Raw genomic sequence first — 16,711 nt, 5'->3', positions numbered from 1 at the left:
TAGGACTCTGTGGGCAGGAACTGAAAGTGATTTTGCTTCTGTTTGCAGCCTGCGATCTATATCTATTTCATGATCTGGAAAGATCTGAATGAGTTGTCACTGCAGGTCTATCACAGTGGACAGAACCACCTAACTGTTAAGTCTTATTTGTTGTGCTGGACTGAGTACCTTGAAACCTCGAGCAAATTATGTCACCTTGTTTCAAAACGAAACTAAGCAAGGCAGAACTGTGTTCAGTTGCCTCTGTAAAGCTAGTGGGAGATACACTGCTCTCTAGGACTATAGTTTTTGTGAATGTAGGTACTGAACTGTAGAACTGTTACTGAAAATGAGGGAAAGCAACTGATCCTGATATGACATTCTGATAATTAAGGGTCTCTCACAAGCAAAGGAACTGGACAGAAATTAGAACCTTCAAAATTTATCTATACAAGAGTAACTTGATGAATTCAATCATCCATAGAATGAATCTGATTAACAATTCGGTATCCATAATTCATAGAAACCATGTGTTATATTTTTATGGAGATTAAAGAAATGGTGTCTATATCATATACACAGAAGATGATAAGAATCGAACAACACCATTTCATTAAATGGGAATGCGCAATGTTAACAAGGCATTTCTTGGTATAAATATGATCCGTGGATTAGTCTTTATGTAATATTTGGTAAAAGAAGAACTTCATCTCACACTGAGGTACTGATTCTGTGGTAAGTATTGACATGTATTTATTAAAATTACAGCACAAATATAGAAAACTCTGTTACTCGTGAGTCTATTTACACATCATCATGAGCAGTTTCACCACTAAACTCAAACTAGAAATATACATGTGTCAGCTGGATTTTATTTTAAAGGAAAAAAAATCCACATCAGATTAATCCGAATTTCTAAAATATTTGAATAGACTGTATTTCAAGGCAAAGCAAAATCAAATATTTAAAGCAAACTCCCCCGCCAAATCAAAATAATCAAATAAACAAGAACAAAATCCACTCCAGCTATTGAGGAGATCATATACCCAAAGGAAAGAAAAATAGTAGAATACCAAAGAATCGATAGTGATGGATCATGCTTTTATTTGAGCCTCTGTAAGCTCGATCAGGAATTTTTCATACTTCTCTTAAGATACCAGGAGAAGTAGCACAGGTTTTTAAATAGTCTATCTCCAAATGTCTCTGTGTGTAGGCCCCTAGATAGTGTCTCTATATGAAATTGTCTTTTATCCTTTTTTTTTCCTGAAGAAAAGTTTATTTGGAGGTTTCATTTTTCGAATGAAGCTAGCTAAAATCTGAGCTCTGAAATAAAGCTTCAAATCTTTTTGAAGGAGGCTGGCTGACCACAGCGGCTCAGCTGTAGAGCACTCATAGAGGGTTTGCCTCCCACCACTTGAAGAAAGACCGCGTGCCAATTAAGAAGCAGGAAGACAGGGAGCATGGAGGCAAACAAGGAAAACCTACCCATTTTTCCATTCCAAATAGACACAGTCAACCAATGGGACAGAACACACAAAGCACTTGTCCTTACATTTAGATGTTGTCAGGAAATTAGACTGTAGCTAAACACAGATGGTCAAACTGGCCTATGAAACTTTGGGAAATCTGGACATTTAATAAACTGAACAGTACAAGTAAATGAACAGAAATATAAGATTCTACCAGCTTACCAGTGTACACATTTTTCTTTTTTTCACTAGGCTATAATTTTGTCAAAATGATACGAACACCCAGTCACAAAAGAATGAAAGGCACGTGTGTGCTTTAATAATTTCATAGCTTATTTTCACTTAGCTTGCAATACTATCCCATGGGTAAAGATTAAAGAATATTTTGTTTGTTTTATAAATTTTCCGTTTAAAATTATTTACAATTTACATAAAGCAAATACAAGTAGTACTAACTGTAGTTACTCTCTATGTTGGCCCAATTTATACACATATCACTATCCACTTAAATACATTTTCTTTCTCCTTTTGATACCTTGCCCTTCTCTGTGTGTGTGTGTGTGTGTGTGTGTGTGTGTGTGTGTGTGTGTGTGTGTGTGTGTGTGTGTGTGTGTGTGTGTGTGTGTGTGTGTGTGTGTGTGTGTGTGTGTGTGTGTGTGTGTGTGTGTGTGTGTGTGTGTGTGTGTGTTGTGTGTGTGTGTGTGTGTGTGTGTGTATGTGTGTGTGTTGTGTATGTGTGTTTTGTGTGTGTGTTTGTGTGTGTTTGTGTGTGTGTGTGTGAATGTGTGTATGTTTGTGTGTGTATGTATGTGCATGTGTGTAGGATGTCATACAGGTGAGGGTGGGTACAGGACAAAATGAGGCCTGTCATTGGACAAGAAGGAAGGATGGGCAGGAGAAAAGTTTGAGGGAAGAGGAGGAGACTGGAATGGAAAGGACAGGAGGATGGAGGAGACAGCAGGAGAGAAGCCTCCAAGAGAGAACATGGGAGCTGATATTAAGATTTCTCGCTGTATCTTTACAGGTTGTTATGAGTGTTCTTAGGATGGATGTGTGCAGGGCTTTATATGTTCAGGTGGGCAAATATATCTTATCAGGTGGATCAGAGGTTATTGGGTTGATTGTTCTTTCTTGTGGTGATTTGACTTTGGGAGAGGGTATGGTGGTAGGCACTGGGCCACCGCAGAGTTGGGATATATGTTTCTGGCAAGATATCTACCAGATATCTTGGGGCACTGCAGTGCCAGACCTAATGGGGGTAAGACAAACCTTTTTATGTATATATTATTTTGCAATAACACATGTGGGGGGGATGGGGGTATACTTGTGTCTCTGTTATGTTAGCAGATGCAGGAGTGAAATAAAAGGCAAGCATTTCATAATTTCTTTTTGTAGAAATAATTATTTTTCATACATTATTTACTTTCACTTTTCTTTTATTGGATATTTTCTTTATTTACATTTCGAATGTTATGTGTTTTCCAATTTTTCACCTCTGGAACCCCTTATCCCATTCCCTTTCCCTCTGCTTCTATGAGGATGCTCCCACACCTACCCACCTTCTCCAACCTGAACACCCTGGCATTCCCCTACATTGGAGAAAAAAGCCTTCACAGGACTAAGTGCTTCACTTCCTATTGATGCCAGACAATGCCATCCCTGGCTACATATGCCGCTCGAGTCATGGGTCCCCATATGTATGCTGTTGGGAAGCTCTAGTGGGGACTGGTTGGTTGATACTGTTGTTCTTCCTGTGGTGTTGCAAACCCCTTCAACTTATTCAATCCTTTCTATAACTCCTACATTGAGCTCCCTGTGCACAGTCTGATGGTTAGCTGCAAGCATCTTGATCTCTATTAATAAGGCTCTGGCAGAGCCTTTCAGAAGACATCCATATCAGGCTCCTGTCAGAAAGTACTTCTTGACATTGGCAATCGTGACTAGGTTTGGTGGCTGAATAAGGGATGGATTCCCAAGTAGGGCAGAATCTTGATGGCCTTTCCTTCAGTCTCTGCTCCATTCATTGTCCCTATATTTCCTCCCATGAGCATTTTGTTCCCCCTTCTGGGAAAGACTGATGCATCTACATTTGGATCTTCCTTCTTGAGTGTCATATGGTCTATGAATTGTATCTTGGATATTGCGAGCTTTGGAACTAATATCCACTTGTCAGTGACTGCATATCATGTGTGTTCTTTTGTGACGGAGTTACTACACTCAGGATGATATTTTCTAGATTCATCCATTTGCCTATTAATTTCATGAAGTCATTGTTTTTAATAACTGAGTAATACTCCATTATGTAAATGTACCACATTTTCTGTATCCATTCCTCTGTTGAAGGGTATCTATGTTGTTTCCAGCCTCTGGCTATTATAAATAAAACTTCTGTGAACATAGTGGTGTATGTGTCATTGTTATATGCTGGATCATCTTTTGGGTATATGCCCAAGAGTTGTACATCTAGGTCTTCAGGTAGCACTATATTCAAATTTCTGATAAACTGCCAGACTGATTTTTAGAGGTGCTATACCAGCTTGCAATCCCACAAAATGGAGGAGTGTTCCTCTTTCTTCACATGCCTGCCAGCATCTGCTGTCACTTGAGTTTTTGATCTTAATCATTCTGACTATTGTGAGGTAGAATCTCAAGGTCATTTTGATTTTCATTCCCATGATAACTACGGTTGTTGAACATTTCTTTAGGTGCTTCTCAGCTATATTTCTCAGTTGAGATCTCTTTGTTTAGCTCTGTACCCCATTTTATAGGACTATTTGGTTCATTGGAGTCTAATTCTTGAGTTCTTTGTATATATTAGATATTAGCCCTCTATTGGATGGAGGATTGGTAAAGGTATTCTCCCAATCTTTTGGTTGCCATTTTGTTTTACTGACAGTGTCCTTTCCCTTACAAAAGTTTTGCAATTTTTTGAGATCCCATTTGTGTATTCTTGTCTTAAAGCATAAGCCATTGGTGTTTTGTACAGGAAATATCCTATGTGCCCATGTGTTTGAGTCTCTTCCCCACTTTCTCTTCTATTAGTTTCAGTGTATCTGGTTTTATGTGGAAGTCTTTAATCCACTTGAACTTGAGCTTTGTACAAAGAGAGAAGACAAAGGGATCAAATTTGAAAGTAGAAAGTCACAAGGTTGGACCCCAGTTTAAAGGAACGTATGGGGAAGCAGTAATGTGGGGTGAATGGAGAGGAGAACACCCTTATAGAGGAAAAGAAGTGGGAGTGGATAGGGTGCTTATGGACAGGAAACCAGGAAATGGAATAACATTTGAAAAGTAAATAAATATTCAAAAAGAAAAAAAAAGAAAGTAGGAAGTCAAAATAAAACTATTTGTTGATGATATAATAGTATAGTTAAGTGACCTCAAAAGTGGGACCAGAGAACTCCTAAACCTGGTAAACAACTTCAGCAAAGTGGAGGATATAAAATTAACCCAAACAAATAGTTTTACTCTACTCAAAGGATAAAGAGGCTAAGAAAGGATTTAGGGAAATGACACCTTTTATAATGGTTACACTTGCATAATTCCTTGATGTGACTCTAACCAAGCAAGTTAAAGATCTGTATAACAAGAACTTCAAGTCTCTGAAGAAAGAAGTAGAAGACAGTCTCAGGAAGTGGAAAGATCTCCCATGCTCATGGATTGGCAGAATTAATATTGTAAAAATCTCCATCTTGCCAAAAGCAACCTACAGATTCAGTGCAATTCCCACCCAATTCCAACTCAATTCTTATAGAGCTAGAAAGGGCAATTTGCAAATTCCTTTGGAATAACAAAATCCCAAGATAGTATAAAGTGTTCTCAACATTAAAAGAACTTCTGGGAAAAATGGCCATGCCTAACCTCAAGGTGTATTACACAGCAGCCTTGATTGAAAACAACAATAACAATGACAACATCAAAATATTGTTATTGGTTCAAAACAGGCAGGTAGATCAGTGGAATAGAATTGAAGACTGAGAAATGAACCCATACTCCTATAGTCACTTGATCTTTAACAAACTGGAGCTAAAACCATCCAGTGGAAAAGAGTTAGCATTTTAAACAAATGGTGCTGGTTCAACTGGAGGTCAGCATGTAGAGGGATGCAAATTTATCAATTCCTATCGCCTTTTACAAAGCCCAAGTTCAAGTCAATCAAGGGCATCCACGTAAGAAGAGATACACTGAAACTAATAGACAAGAAAGTGGGGAAGAACCTCGAACACATGGGTATTGTAGGAACAATTCTTAATACTGACATCAGCACATAAAATTCTGTGTTCTGCATATCTATGTGAATGAACTACTGAACTTCTTATAGCATTCAATAAAGCTAATATTCCTTATGATATATCAAAAACAGAGTATTGTGTAAATTCCTAAGGAGAAAATGTTTATTATGAGGGTAAGAAGACATGCTCTTTTGATCAGTAGTGGTACCATGCTCAGTGAGAGGTGCCATTCCGTAGCAGTCAACAATCAAGGTATCACCTCAAAGACAAGGAACAATATGATGCTCACTCATTTGTTTTCCCTCCACCCAGGTGATACTAGCTTGTGCCAGAATAACAAAATATAACCAGTACAACTTTTTGGTTTTGGGCTTTCTGAATCAGAAATATAAAATCTCATCTTCCTTAGTACTAGCTATACATTTTGACCATACTCTGTTGGTGAAATATTTACTGTTTTATGATTATTCATACAATAACTAGAAATAACAAAATGCTGCCTTACTGAAAAATAAAAATGCTTGTTCTATTACACTTCTCTGTGGCAGGGTCAAATATTTTCATTATCATAAATCTCTTGGGAGACTATATTTCTTTAAATTTCACCTAGAAATGGATGTGACTTGTCATTTACCTTTCCTTCTGAACAAATTTTATTTGTAAAAGAAAGTAAGATTTTTCTAAATGCCTTAAAGGAAGCAAGAGCCTAAAGGCAGCTCGGGGTCTGAGTAGATGTTGGGAAGATTAGGAAAGAATGGAAAGAAAATGGCAACAGTTTGCCTAAGAGACAAACCCCTCTCAAATGTCTGTCCTGTGGATTGGTAGGTCTGGTATATTTAAAAGATGACAGTAAACATCAAGGTGTGCACACCAGGTTCTGTGGGAAAATTTCATGTTAAATTACTCACCATAATATGTGTATGGATCAAGTGGCAAGACAGACTTGACTTACTGCTTTTATCAAATAATAATCATCTATCACTTTTTTTCTTAGCAGGTAATGTAATGAGTACAAGAAGTATAGATGATTAGTTTTGCAAATTACAACTTGTTAGAATAGCTTTGGCTTTTCACATTCACAATAATGCCCATGGTATTGCTCCCCATGTTATTAATTTATTAATTATTAATTCCACATATACTAAACACAAAACTAAAGTGACAGGGTCCTATCTGAAACTCAAATAAATATATCAATGTCCTTTAGCAACTCAATGTATTCAGTTGAATATTTTCCAGCAAGACTATGAGGGTAAAGTAGCGTAAAAACAGACAGCTCATTGACTTCCCATTCGTATAGCTATACCACTTTAATCTTGCACATAAAAGGTCAAGCATAAAATTATGTGCTTGGAGGAGCTGTCTGCAGAGATTTGAATTAACATAGAAGGAAAGTACCACAGGAAAAAAAAGGTTAATTTTATCTTAATTGGATTAAGCCATGTCCCATCTATATTACAGGAATGAGGTTATCTAGGACTAGAAACTGCTGGGTTGACAGAAAAAGGATTAATTTGTGGGCTAGTGTCAAGTTGTTGACTAATAACATATTGATCAGGTCTATAAAATATGCAGTGTGTTTGTCAGGATGAGACACACTTTGGAATTGATGATCACTAGCATAACTGACATGATCAGAGTTAGATTAATATTATTAAGATCCTGAAAGAGAGCTGCATATTCTTGTAACAGTCACCAAGATTTCCCACGTGTCTGGGATTGACCAGCATAAGCAGAAGAGCTACCTTGTTGGTTAGAGGGAAGTGATTGATCTGTGTAGCTGCCTCTCCCTCCACCCCTCTTTTCTTTAATGTGTTCCAGCAGACATATTGAACTACCACAGTTTAATCCCACTGGAGCCTGCAGGTGGTATTGTCCTTGCATTGAGGAGTTATTAAATTCTTAAGGTCACTATAAAAAAGGTTCTATTAAATTGAGTTAATAAAAACATTGGGCAAAGGTTTGCAAAGAGCACAGATGTCAAAGCCTTGGGAATCAGAATGTCTCTTATGATATCACACTAAAAGAATAATTTAAATCCACCATAGTATAAAGATAACGTTCTGTTCTTTAATAAAATGTATTTTTAACCTAATACACCTGTGTATATGTGAACACTTATATAAGACATTCATTAGATTACATTTTTCAAGTAAGACTGGCTTAGCCTATTTAAAGTCCAAGAAATCTAGAAGCCCAGAAAATAGAATAAAAGTGAATTTTGGAGAATTTGTAAGTAAAGGCTATATTTTTTTTATTTTCAGGAGAACAATAAATATAGACACTTGACATTCTATTTCAGATAACTTCAACACTTGACTGGACTGTTTCTATATAACAGAATTCTGCCTTTAGTATTTTGTTAGATTAACACAGTTACTAAGATTGGTCATGATGTGGCTTCTACACTGAACTCTACCAAAATTAAAATGACTGAATCCACTTGATCCTAAGGCACCTTCCTTGCCGATAAATTTATGACAGTCTATTTCAGTATCCATTCCCCTGGTAGTAGAGATGGGACTCATTACTTTGGAAGCAATGTGATGAATAAGCTAGAAAATTATTTGTGTCTAATCTAACCACTGTCTGATTTAATTAATTACTTAATTGGTTTATTTTGTACTGCTGTAGATCAAAAGCTGAGCCTTGTATAATCTAGATAAGCACTCTAACTACTGAGCTACAATTTCAGCCAAATTACTGAAATTTAATAAAAAAAATGAAACTAGCAATCTTGAGGTCAACACTGGAGAATACTTATCAGCATATTTAATTTTTTCCACATGCATGCTTACAAAGTTCTAAGTATGCTATTCAGGGCTTTTTTTTTTTTTTTTTACTGTGACCAAATACCTATGAGACATAAAGAAGGAAAGATTTATTTTGATTTACAGTTTTAGCAGATGCAGTCCATGAAAATCTGGCTCCATTGCTGGGCACGTTGTGTTAAGAAAGAACATAATGGTAGCAGCATGCCTTACACCAGAGCCATACTTCATGATAGCCTGAACACAGGAAAGGCAGAACAAGATGCTGGACACCAAGTATTCAAGCATGGACTGAGGCTTTAAAGACTTTTTACATTCAAATCACAATGCCAATATTAATTGGCAAATATTAATATTTACATATTACTATATTATAATTTTCTGTATATACTGCAAATGATAATACCTATGTAATGAATGTTGGCATATAGTTTTCAGTCAACACACAAATTGGTTAATTACAAGAGTGTAAACCCATATTATAACAGAAGAAACAATCTACTTCCGTAATATTTCAACAAATAATTATGGCTGTGCATTTTTTTCAATTTTGAGTTCTAGCTTAGTTTCACGTGTCAGTAATTGTTGGTAGCTGTTTAATTTAAAAATTAGTGGTTTGGGGTTTATTATTCATTGTAGGTATACTTGGCAACCTGCTGCTGACATATTTAGAGTAAAATCTAACCAATATGATATGCTGTTGATCTGGAAACACTCACTACTCAATATTTTTGCTGAGCTACTCGAACAGCAGAAGTAAAGAAGTAATCTTTAAAGGTGAGGTATCTACAAATTCTGTGGAAATTTGTTCCTGTTTAAATCTTAGTAATTTGAATTTGTCCTTGTTTAAATCTTACAAACTTCAAAAACTACTTCAAGTTACATATGAAACTAATGTTACTACATTTGTAAAATATTATTTGATAGATAAGATCAGTCTTATACATAGGCTTCTTAAGGAATTACATTATATCCCCAGATATCTTTTATTATTTTCTATCTTCATCTGATAAAATCACATTTAGTCCAGGTTAAAGGGATGTTTCAGTGGTTATGAGCAGTAGCTCATCCTCTAGAAATCCTGGTTTTCCTTTGCAACGTGCACACGGTAGTCCAAAACCATCTTTAATGCACATTCATGGGGGTCTACTACCCTCTCTGGTTTCATGAGCATTAGACACAAACAGTGCAGAAATACCTGCATGTAAAATGCCTCCTAACAGTGGGATATAACAAACAGTGGGTATAAAATAGTTTAAGCCATGTTTAATTTAAACATGCTCATGGCTTACATTTTATGTAAATGATACACATACCCATAGAAGCATCCATGGTTAGCCTCAGAACTGGGAAATGAATCACTGCAGGTGCCATCATAAAACATACTTTTATCCATATTGTGTTTCTCTGGTTAACATTAGAAGTGCTGTTAAAGATGGGGCTGAGAATTGAACCTGTAACAGTTGAGCACAAAGTGGGAGTGTAGCCACATGAGAGAGTAGCATATAGTCTTCTGTTTTAGTTCTTTCTTGCTATGGTAAACATAACAAAAAAATACTGACTCATTAAAGAAAGAGTTTACTTTGGCTTAAGGATACAGAAGAGTCCATAAAGGAAAGGAGTGACAACAGGTGTCAAAACCCAGAAACTGAAAGATCACATCTTTATTCACATGTTAAAGACAGACACAACATGCTGGGAAAAGGGCAAAGCTATACACATTCAAATGCATTTGGTGGGAAGCCGTCCATAAAAGAGACAGGTAAAGGCCACCCAAGACATTAACAAATAAAAATGTTATCCATGTTTAAACACATAATCCTGTAGTCTTTTACTAACTAGGAAGTTCTGATGTTATTCAGACAAGGCAATTACTAAAATTACTTGAGACAGCATATGGCAAGGGCCTTAAAGCTCTACTGTAAATACAAAAACATATGACTTTGACTCATTAGAAGTATTTTCTAAGATCCTAATTGCCACAGTAATTAAAATTTAACAATATTTTAAAAAAGGCCAGCTGACATTAGTATATGGAGTGAATTTTTTTCCATTCCAAAATACTCATCATCATTATCATCATCATCATCATCATCATCATCATCATCATCATCATCATCATCATCAACAACAACAACAACAACAACAACAACAACAACAACAACAACAAACACCTGGTGTGTCTGCTCTGCTCTTTCAAGTGCACAAGTACATTCTTGTGGAAAAATCTGAGCACTTCAGCTTGTTGCTTATCAAGTTACTGTAGTTCATTGTTATTTTCTTCATACTGTACCTTCCTCCCTCACCATTTGCAGATCTGCAAACCCAGTCTGGGCTGTCTGCTGGAATAAGGTGATAACCAACATTAAGCAAATGCATGAATTCAGATCAACAGGACACCTCTGATTCCCAAGCACACACTGCTTCTACTAACAACACTATACTATAAGGATTGCTTACTGGACTTAAAAACAAATGGAAATATAATAACATGCATTAACATTTTAATTCTAGCATCTCCCATAACTGGGAATCAAACTTGCAAAAGGAAATTGAATTCCTTCCTCTGTATACTTGTTGGTAGAGGTTATAAGATAACCTTAAGAAAAGTTGTTTTACACACAAACCACAAAGACACACAACATCATAACTACTTGGAATCGACATTCAAGTAATGGTTTACATTTATTTGTTTACTCAATGAAATTCTTATGAAAATGATTAGTTTTAAAGCTATAGAAACTTTTTGTTAAAGAGTACTTACTATCCTCAATAAAATGCATTTGTTTTCATAAATTATATATAACTTGAAAAATATTTCAGGTAAAAATGAAAATAAAATGCAATATGAAATGCAATGTTCTAGCCTAAGCTCAATTTTCTTTTTTGAAATAATACTTGTGTTGTATCTTTTAGTACCCACAGAGAGAGAGAGTTCTCTAGGTCCTCAGTGACAGTTTTCTTTTGTTAGTCTTTGTTTTCAGCAGAAAAGGAAGTGCTTGTCAAATCAGAGCATTAACTAGAGTCAAGTTTGAAATCAAATGTTCTTAGATACCATATAAAGGAGGATGAAGCTGCCATTGCCCTCACCTTGACAAGGCCCATTAAAGAGGGTGCCAAACTACAGTCTGTTTCCTAGTCATTTTAAAAAGATTTATTTCATGTGACAATATAATAGTTCTATTAATTTTTCCACCATTTCATATAGAGTATTTTGATCATAGTCACTCAGCATTCTCCCTCAACTGTTTCCAGATTCACCTATTCTTCCTTCCTCCCTACATACTTTCACTTCCGGTTAGTTTTCCTCCCCCTGCCCCCTTTTTTTGTTTCCTTAATAAGACACTATCTCGTAGTAAAATTTCTGATCTTCTGAGTCTTAAAACTTTTCTGTAGCATGTTCCTGAGCCTTAGGTGCAGGGTCTATGCTGGAAATGTGTTAAGTTGAGGACAGGCACCACAGATGGTTCAGTTGTTCTTTATATCTGACCAGTTGTGGGTTTCTGTTATGATACCTTTCTACAGAAGAAAAAAGTCTCAGATGTCTAAGTGCTACCTTATCTGTAAAAGGAAGGATGAGTCTGTAGAATACTGTTAGAAATTATACCAGTTTAGGGAACTGCCTGTACTACATAGGGCCAGCAAAGACTGATTTTATTTCTGGAAGGTTAGTCAGTAAATGATTCTTTGGACATACTGAATTTATCTTCACAATAAAACCCTGTTTCAGATGAATTTAATTTTAGATCAAATTTACAGCTACAACTCTCTTGGAAATAAACATTTCCTAGAAAATAAACTCCAAGTTGAGGAAATTATTGTTTGTACATTAGAGACAATCCTTGGTAAGTGTTTAGATCTCTCTATTTTAAAGGTGGTGACTGGCAACTCTTAGAGAGAAGAAGACACACTGGGGATCTGAATAACATCAAGTTAATGAATCATACATTCTGTTCTCCTAATGGGGCTAGTAGACCCTACTTTATATAAATAATAATTATTTTTCTCCTAGATTTTGAAAATGCAATTTTTATCATGTTTTATTTCAGTTTTCTTATTTTAGCATTAACACATAACACCATTATCATGCCCTCTAGACATTAATGTTCTGCCATACGGATATTTGAAAGATAGAAAATTTAAATTGCATATTTTATTAAAGAGATTTTTTGAGATGAGAATACAAAATTTTTAAATCATCTAATAAAAACTAGAGCTAGGTAATTGTCAGTGTAAAAATAAGACCACAGCTTTGTAACAATTTGATTTTTGAAAATATAAATATAATTAAATAAATAATGCTAAGGCGCCAGTCCCTCCGAGCTGACTGAGACGCCCGCAGGTACCTGTATATCCGGACAATAAACCTTCTTGCTGATTGCATCCAGTGGTCTCGGCCTGGTCATTGGGCTTGGGGATCTCCTTCCCGAGGGAAGATTCTCTCTGAGGGTCTTTCATTTGGGGGCTCATCCAGGATCCGGAGATCCTCCACCCAGAGATCACTGACCACTCACCGGGAGTCCTTCGCTGGCAACACATCTACAAGCCTTGCAGATCATGCAGAGAGACCCCTGGCTGCTGCCTATCAGGACAGACTTGAACAACTGGCGGTGCCACATCCGTTCCAGATTGGAGACACCGTGTGGGTGCGCAGACATCAGACCAAGAATCTCGAGCCACGGTGGAAAGTAGGTCCTCTTGACCACCCCGACAGCCTTGAAGGTAGACGGGATTGCTGCTTGGATCCACGAGTCTTACGTCAAGGCAGCCCGACCTGAGGAGTCGACGGATCACAACACCGTGCCCAAGACATGGAAGGTTCAGCGTACCAAAACCCCCCTGAAGTTAAGACTCTCATGCTGTTCCTCCTATCCACCTCCATTTTATGGCCTGGGGTCAGCGGGGGTACGAGCCCCCACCAGGTATATAATGTCACCTGGACAATTACCAACCTCATGACGGGGGAGCGAGCTAATGCCACCTCGGTAAGAGGGACATTGGCCGACGCCTTCCCCATCTTACACTTTGACCTCTGCGACCTGGTGGGTGACACCTGGGAAAAATCTGTCCACGACCCTGGGAGCTTCGAATATGGTTGCCAGTCCCAAGGGCAAAAGTACCAAATCCAGAGCAAAGAATTCTATGTTTGTCCTGGACACAAGGTAAACAAGAACTGCGGGGGGCCGGCGGATGGGTATTGTGCCAAGTGGGGATGCGAAACCACTGGGGAAGCATACTGGAAGCCATCCTCCTCCTGGGACCTGATCACCCTAAAGCGAGGAGTCACTCCCTCTGGTGACCAGTGCCAGGATAACAAGGGCGGGAGATGCAACCCCCTGGTTCTACAGTTCACCGCCTCGGGTAAAAAGGCATCTTGGGATGGGCCCAAATCATGGGGCCTCCGCCTATATGTCACAGGTTATGACCCGGTGACCATGTTTTCCTTGAATAGGCGAGTCACCAACTTAGCCACCCAATCTGTCAGGCCCAATACGGTCCTAAAAGATCACAAACCTCCCTCGCTCCCAGCACCGGCCCGACCCCCGGTACTGCTGCCCCAAGTCACCCAGACCCCTAACAACGTCTCTGTGACTCCATTCTCCATGGCTGGGGGCTCCACCGCCCTGACCCCTCAACCGCCAGGTACCGGAGATCGGCTAATCAATTTGGTGACAGGTGTGTATTTGGCCCTCAATTATTCAGACCCTTCGAAGACCCAAGAGTACTGTTTGTGCCTTGTCTCTAGCCCACCTTATTACGAAGGGGTGGCGGTCTTAGGAAACTATACTAATCAGACCACGCTCTCGGAACGCTGCTCTGCCAGCCCTACCACAAACTGACTCTGCCCGAGGTCAGGGGCTTTGTATAGGGACCATACCCCCTACTCATCAGCCCCTCTGTAACACCACTAAGAAAACCCCTACTGGAAACTATTACGTGGCAGCCCCACCAGGTACATATTGGGCATGTAACACTGGTCTCACCCCGTGCATTTCGGCCACAGTCTTCAATCAATCCTCTGACTATTGTGTATTAGTAGAAATCTGGCCCAAAGTCACCTATCATGAGCCTGAGTATATATACTCATATTTTGAGAGATAGACCCGATTCCGACGGCAACCTGTCACTATGACTTTAGCTTTGCTCCTAGGAGGAATCACCTTGGGAGGGATGGCTGCAGGTATAGGGACGGGAACCACCTGTCATAGAGACAGGTCACTTTTGCCAGCTACAGGCAGCCATGGATGCAGATCTTAAAGCCATTGAAGAGTCTGTGAGTGCATTAGAAAAGTCCTTGACATCGTTGTCCGAGGTAGTCCTCCAAAACAGAAAGGGGGTGGATATGTTATTAAAATTAATTAAATATGTAATTAAAATTAAAAGCCTGCTTTAAGTCCAAAACGAGTACTTTTAGGCAGTGTTGGGATCTGTAAAGAACTTTTGAAGTTGCACTGAGTGCATCATATGTCATGACATGGCCTTCAGGCAATGGACAAAGTAATAAGCATTTATAGTGTGTAACGGATCTATTTGTGTGTCCATGTAACAAGGGAGAGAGTTGTAATGGTTAATCATTATGTCAGCGTCATGTGACATAGAAACACTCTGGAGATGAGTCTGTGAACATGTCAATCACAGAATTTTTAGATCAGGTTAGTTGATGTAGAAGCCTCACCCAAATGACTTGGATGCAGAAAAAGACAAAGTGAATTTGCTACCAGCATTCCTTATTCCCCACTTCAACTCTTGATTCAGCATGATCATGTTATCTTGCCATACTGCTCTTGCCGTCATGCAAATCCTGATGATCACCTGTACAAAGTAACATCATAAGTCATTTTTATAAAGATTAAAAATTCAAGTCGACTTTGTCGGTAATTTTATTGCAGCAATGAAACAAATAGCTGAAATATTTAATAAAGAACATATTTTTAAAGAAGCTTATAATTAGATATTCTTAAATTTAAAACTGTTAACTGCAATTTTGACTCTTTTTCTGTTCAAAATATGGAAACAGTTACTGTTATGTTAACATTTGCATGAAAATTACTTTTCTAAAAATCTGGTAAAGAATAGTAAGTATGTATTTTTTTATACTGAAATCAAACTGTAATGGATAAGTCAATTTCTTTAAATATGTTCCCATTGTTATGTAACTAGATATAATGAACTTCAATAGGATGTTTTATTTCATTTTATTTCATTTCATAACACTTGTTACCCAAGATGATTTTTGCATTGTTATCCATAGTACTTGGGTTTCAAAGGAAAAATATAACCAACTGGGTTTTTAGAAATTAGAAAAAAAGATGACTATGAATTCCAGCCTAAGACCCTTACTTTATTTGCAGTAGCATCTATTTTGTAAGAGAGTTAATTAATAAATATTTCATATAATTTGCCGAGATTACATTTATATTATTCTGTATATTAAGATATATTAAAAATACAGAAAACCTGGGAATGTCATGACCTTAACTTATGTACTCTCAGTGTATTTTGAATAAAATAAATGGTAAAGAATGGATAATAATAGTTATATAAATATAGAGAAATGATATAATAAATGATGATTTTGAATGAATGTTTCTATTTTCACAAAATATACTCTGTCTCTGTCTCTCTCAGTCTCTCTCTGTCTCTGTCTCTCTCTCACAAACACAACACACATGCACACATGCAAACACTTTTATTGTCCTTTCCTCCTTTATTATTTCTTTAAATTTAATTATTTCTTTTCAAATTCTCTCCCAGTTATGTTTACTATTTAGTGGGTTTTCTCATAAATTTGTGCATGTACATTATCTGGGAATATCAAATTCATGGTTATGCCTGTTTAAATCAGACATTAAAATTATCAATTTTGTTTCGGGTCAAAGAGAATTCTAGTCACTCTTCTAGCCTCATTGGGGAAAGGGACTCTTTTCTTCTCTCTACTTATAGAAAGAGAAAGAATGACAGATTGAGTTGATGAAATTCTGATCTCTTGTCTTTTCTGGATTCATTCTTTAGAAGGTGTGATCTTTGAACTCTGGAAGCACAGGGACTGGCTTTGAAGAGGACAGCCAGAGTGAACTGTCAGAAGAGACTGAAGTTTAAAATTAATTCTTGTGCTGCTAGAAACAGCTTAACAGTTAAGAGGACTTGCTGCTCTTGTGTAGGTCACAGCACTCACATCATGACTCACAACCATCTTTAACTGGAGTTCCATAAGATTTCTTATACTTTTCTAGATTCCACAGGAAGCAGGTACACATCA

General features: G+C 37.5%; 1 pseudogene; it reads left to right on the top strand.

Moving 5' to 3' along the window:
• The first annotated feature begins 13,262 nt into the window (after positions 1-13,262).
• On the top strand, positions 13,263-15,285 carry LOC116895845 (annotated as a pseudogene).
• The last annotated feature ends 1,426 nt before the right edge of the window (positions 15,286-16,711 follow it).

This window comes from Rattus rattus, chromosome 3, assembly GCF_011064425.1.
Source record: "Rattus rattus isolate New Zealand chromosome 3, Rrattus_CSIRO_v1, whole genome shotgun sequence".
Taxonomy (NCBI): Eukaryota; Metazoa; Chordata; class Mammalia; order Rodentia; family Muridae; genus Rattus; species Rattus rattus.
Note: the sequence above shows the minus strand (reverse complement) of the source record. Positions and strands in the feature narration are given on the sequence as shown.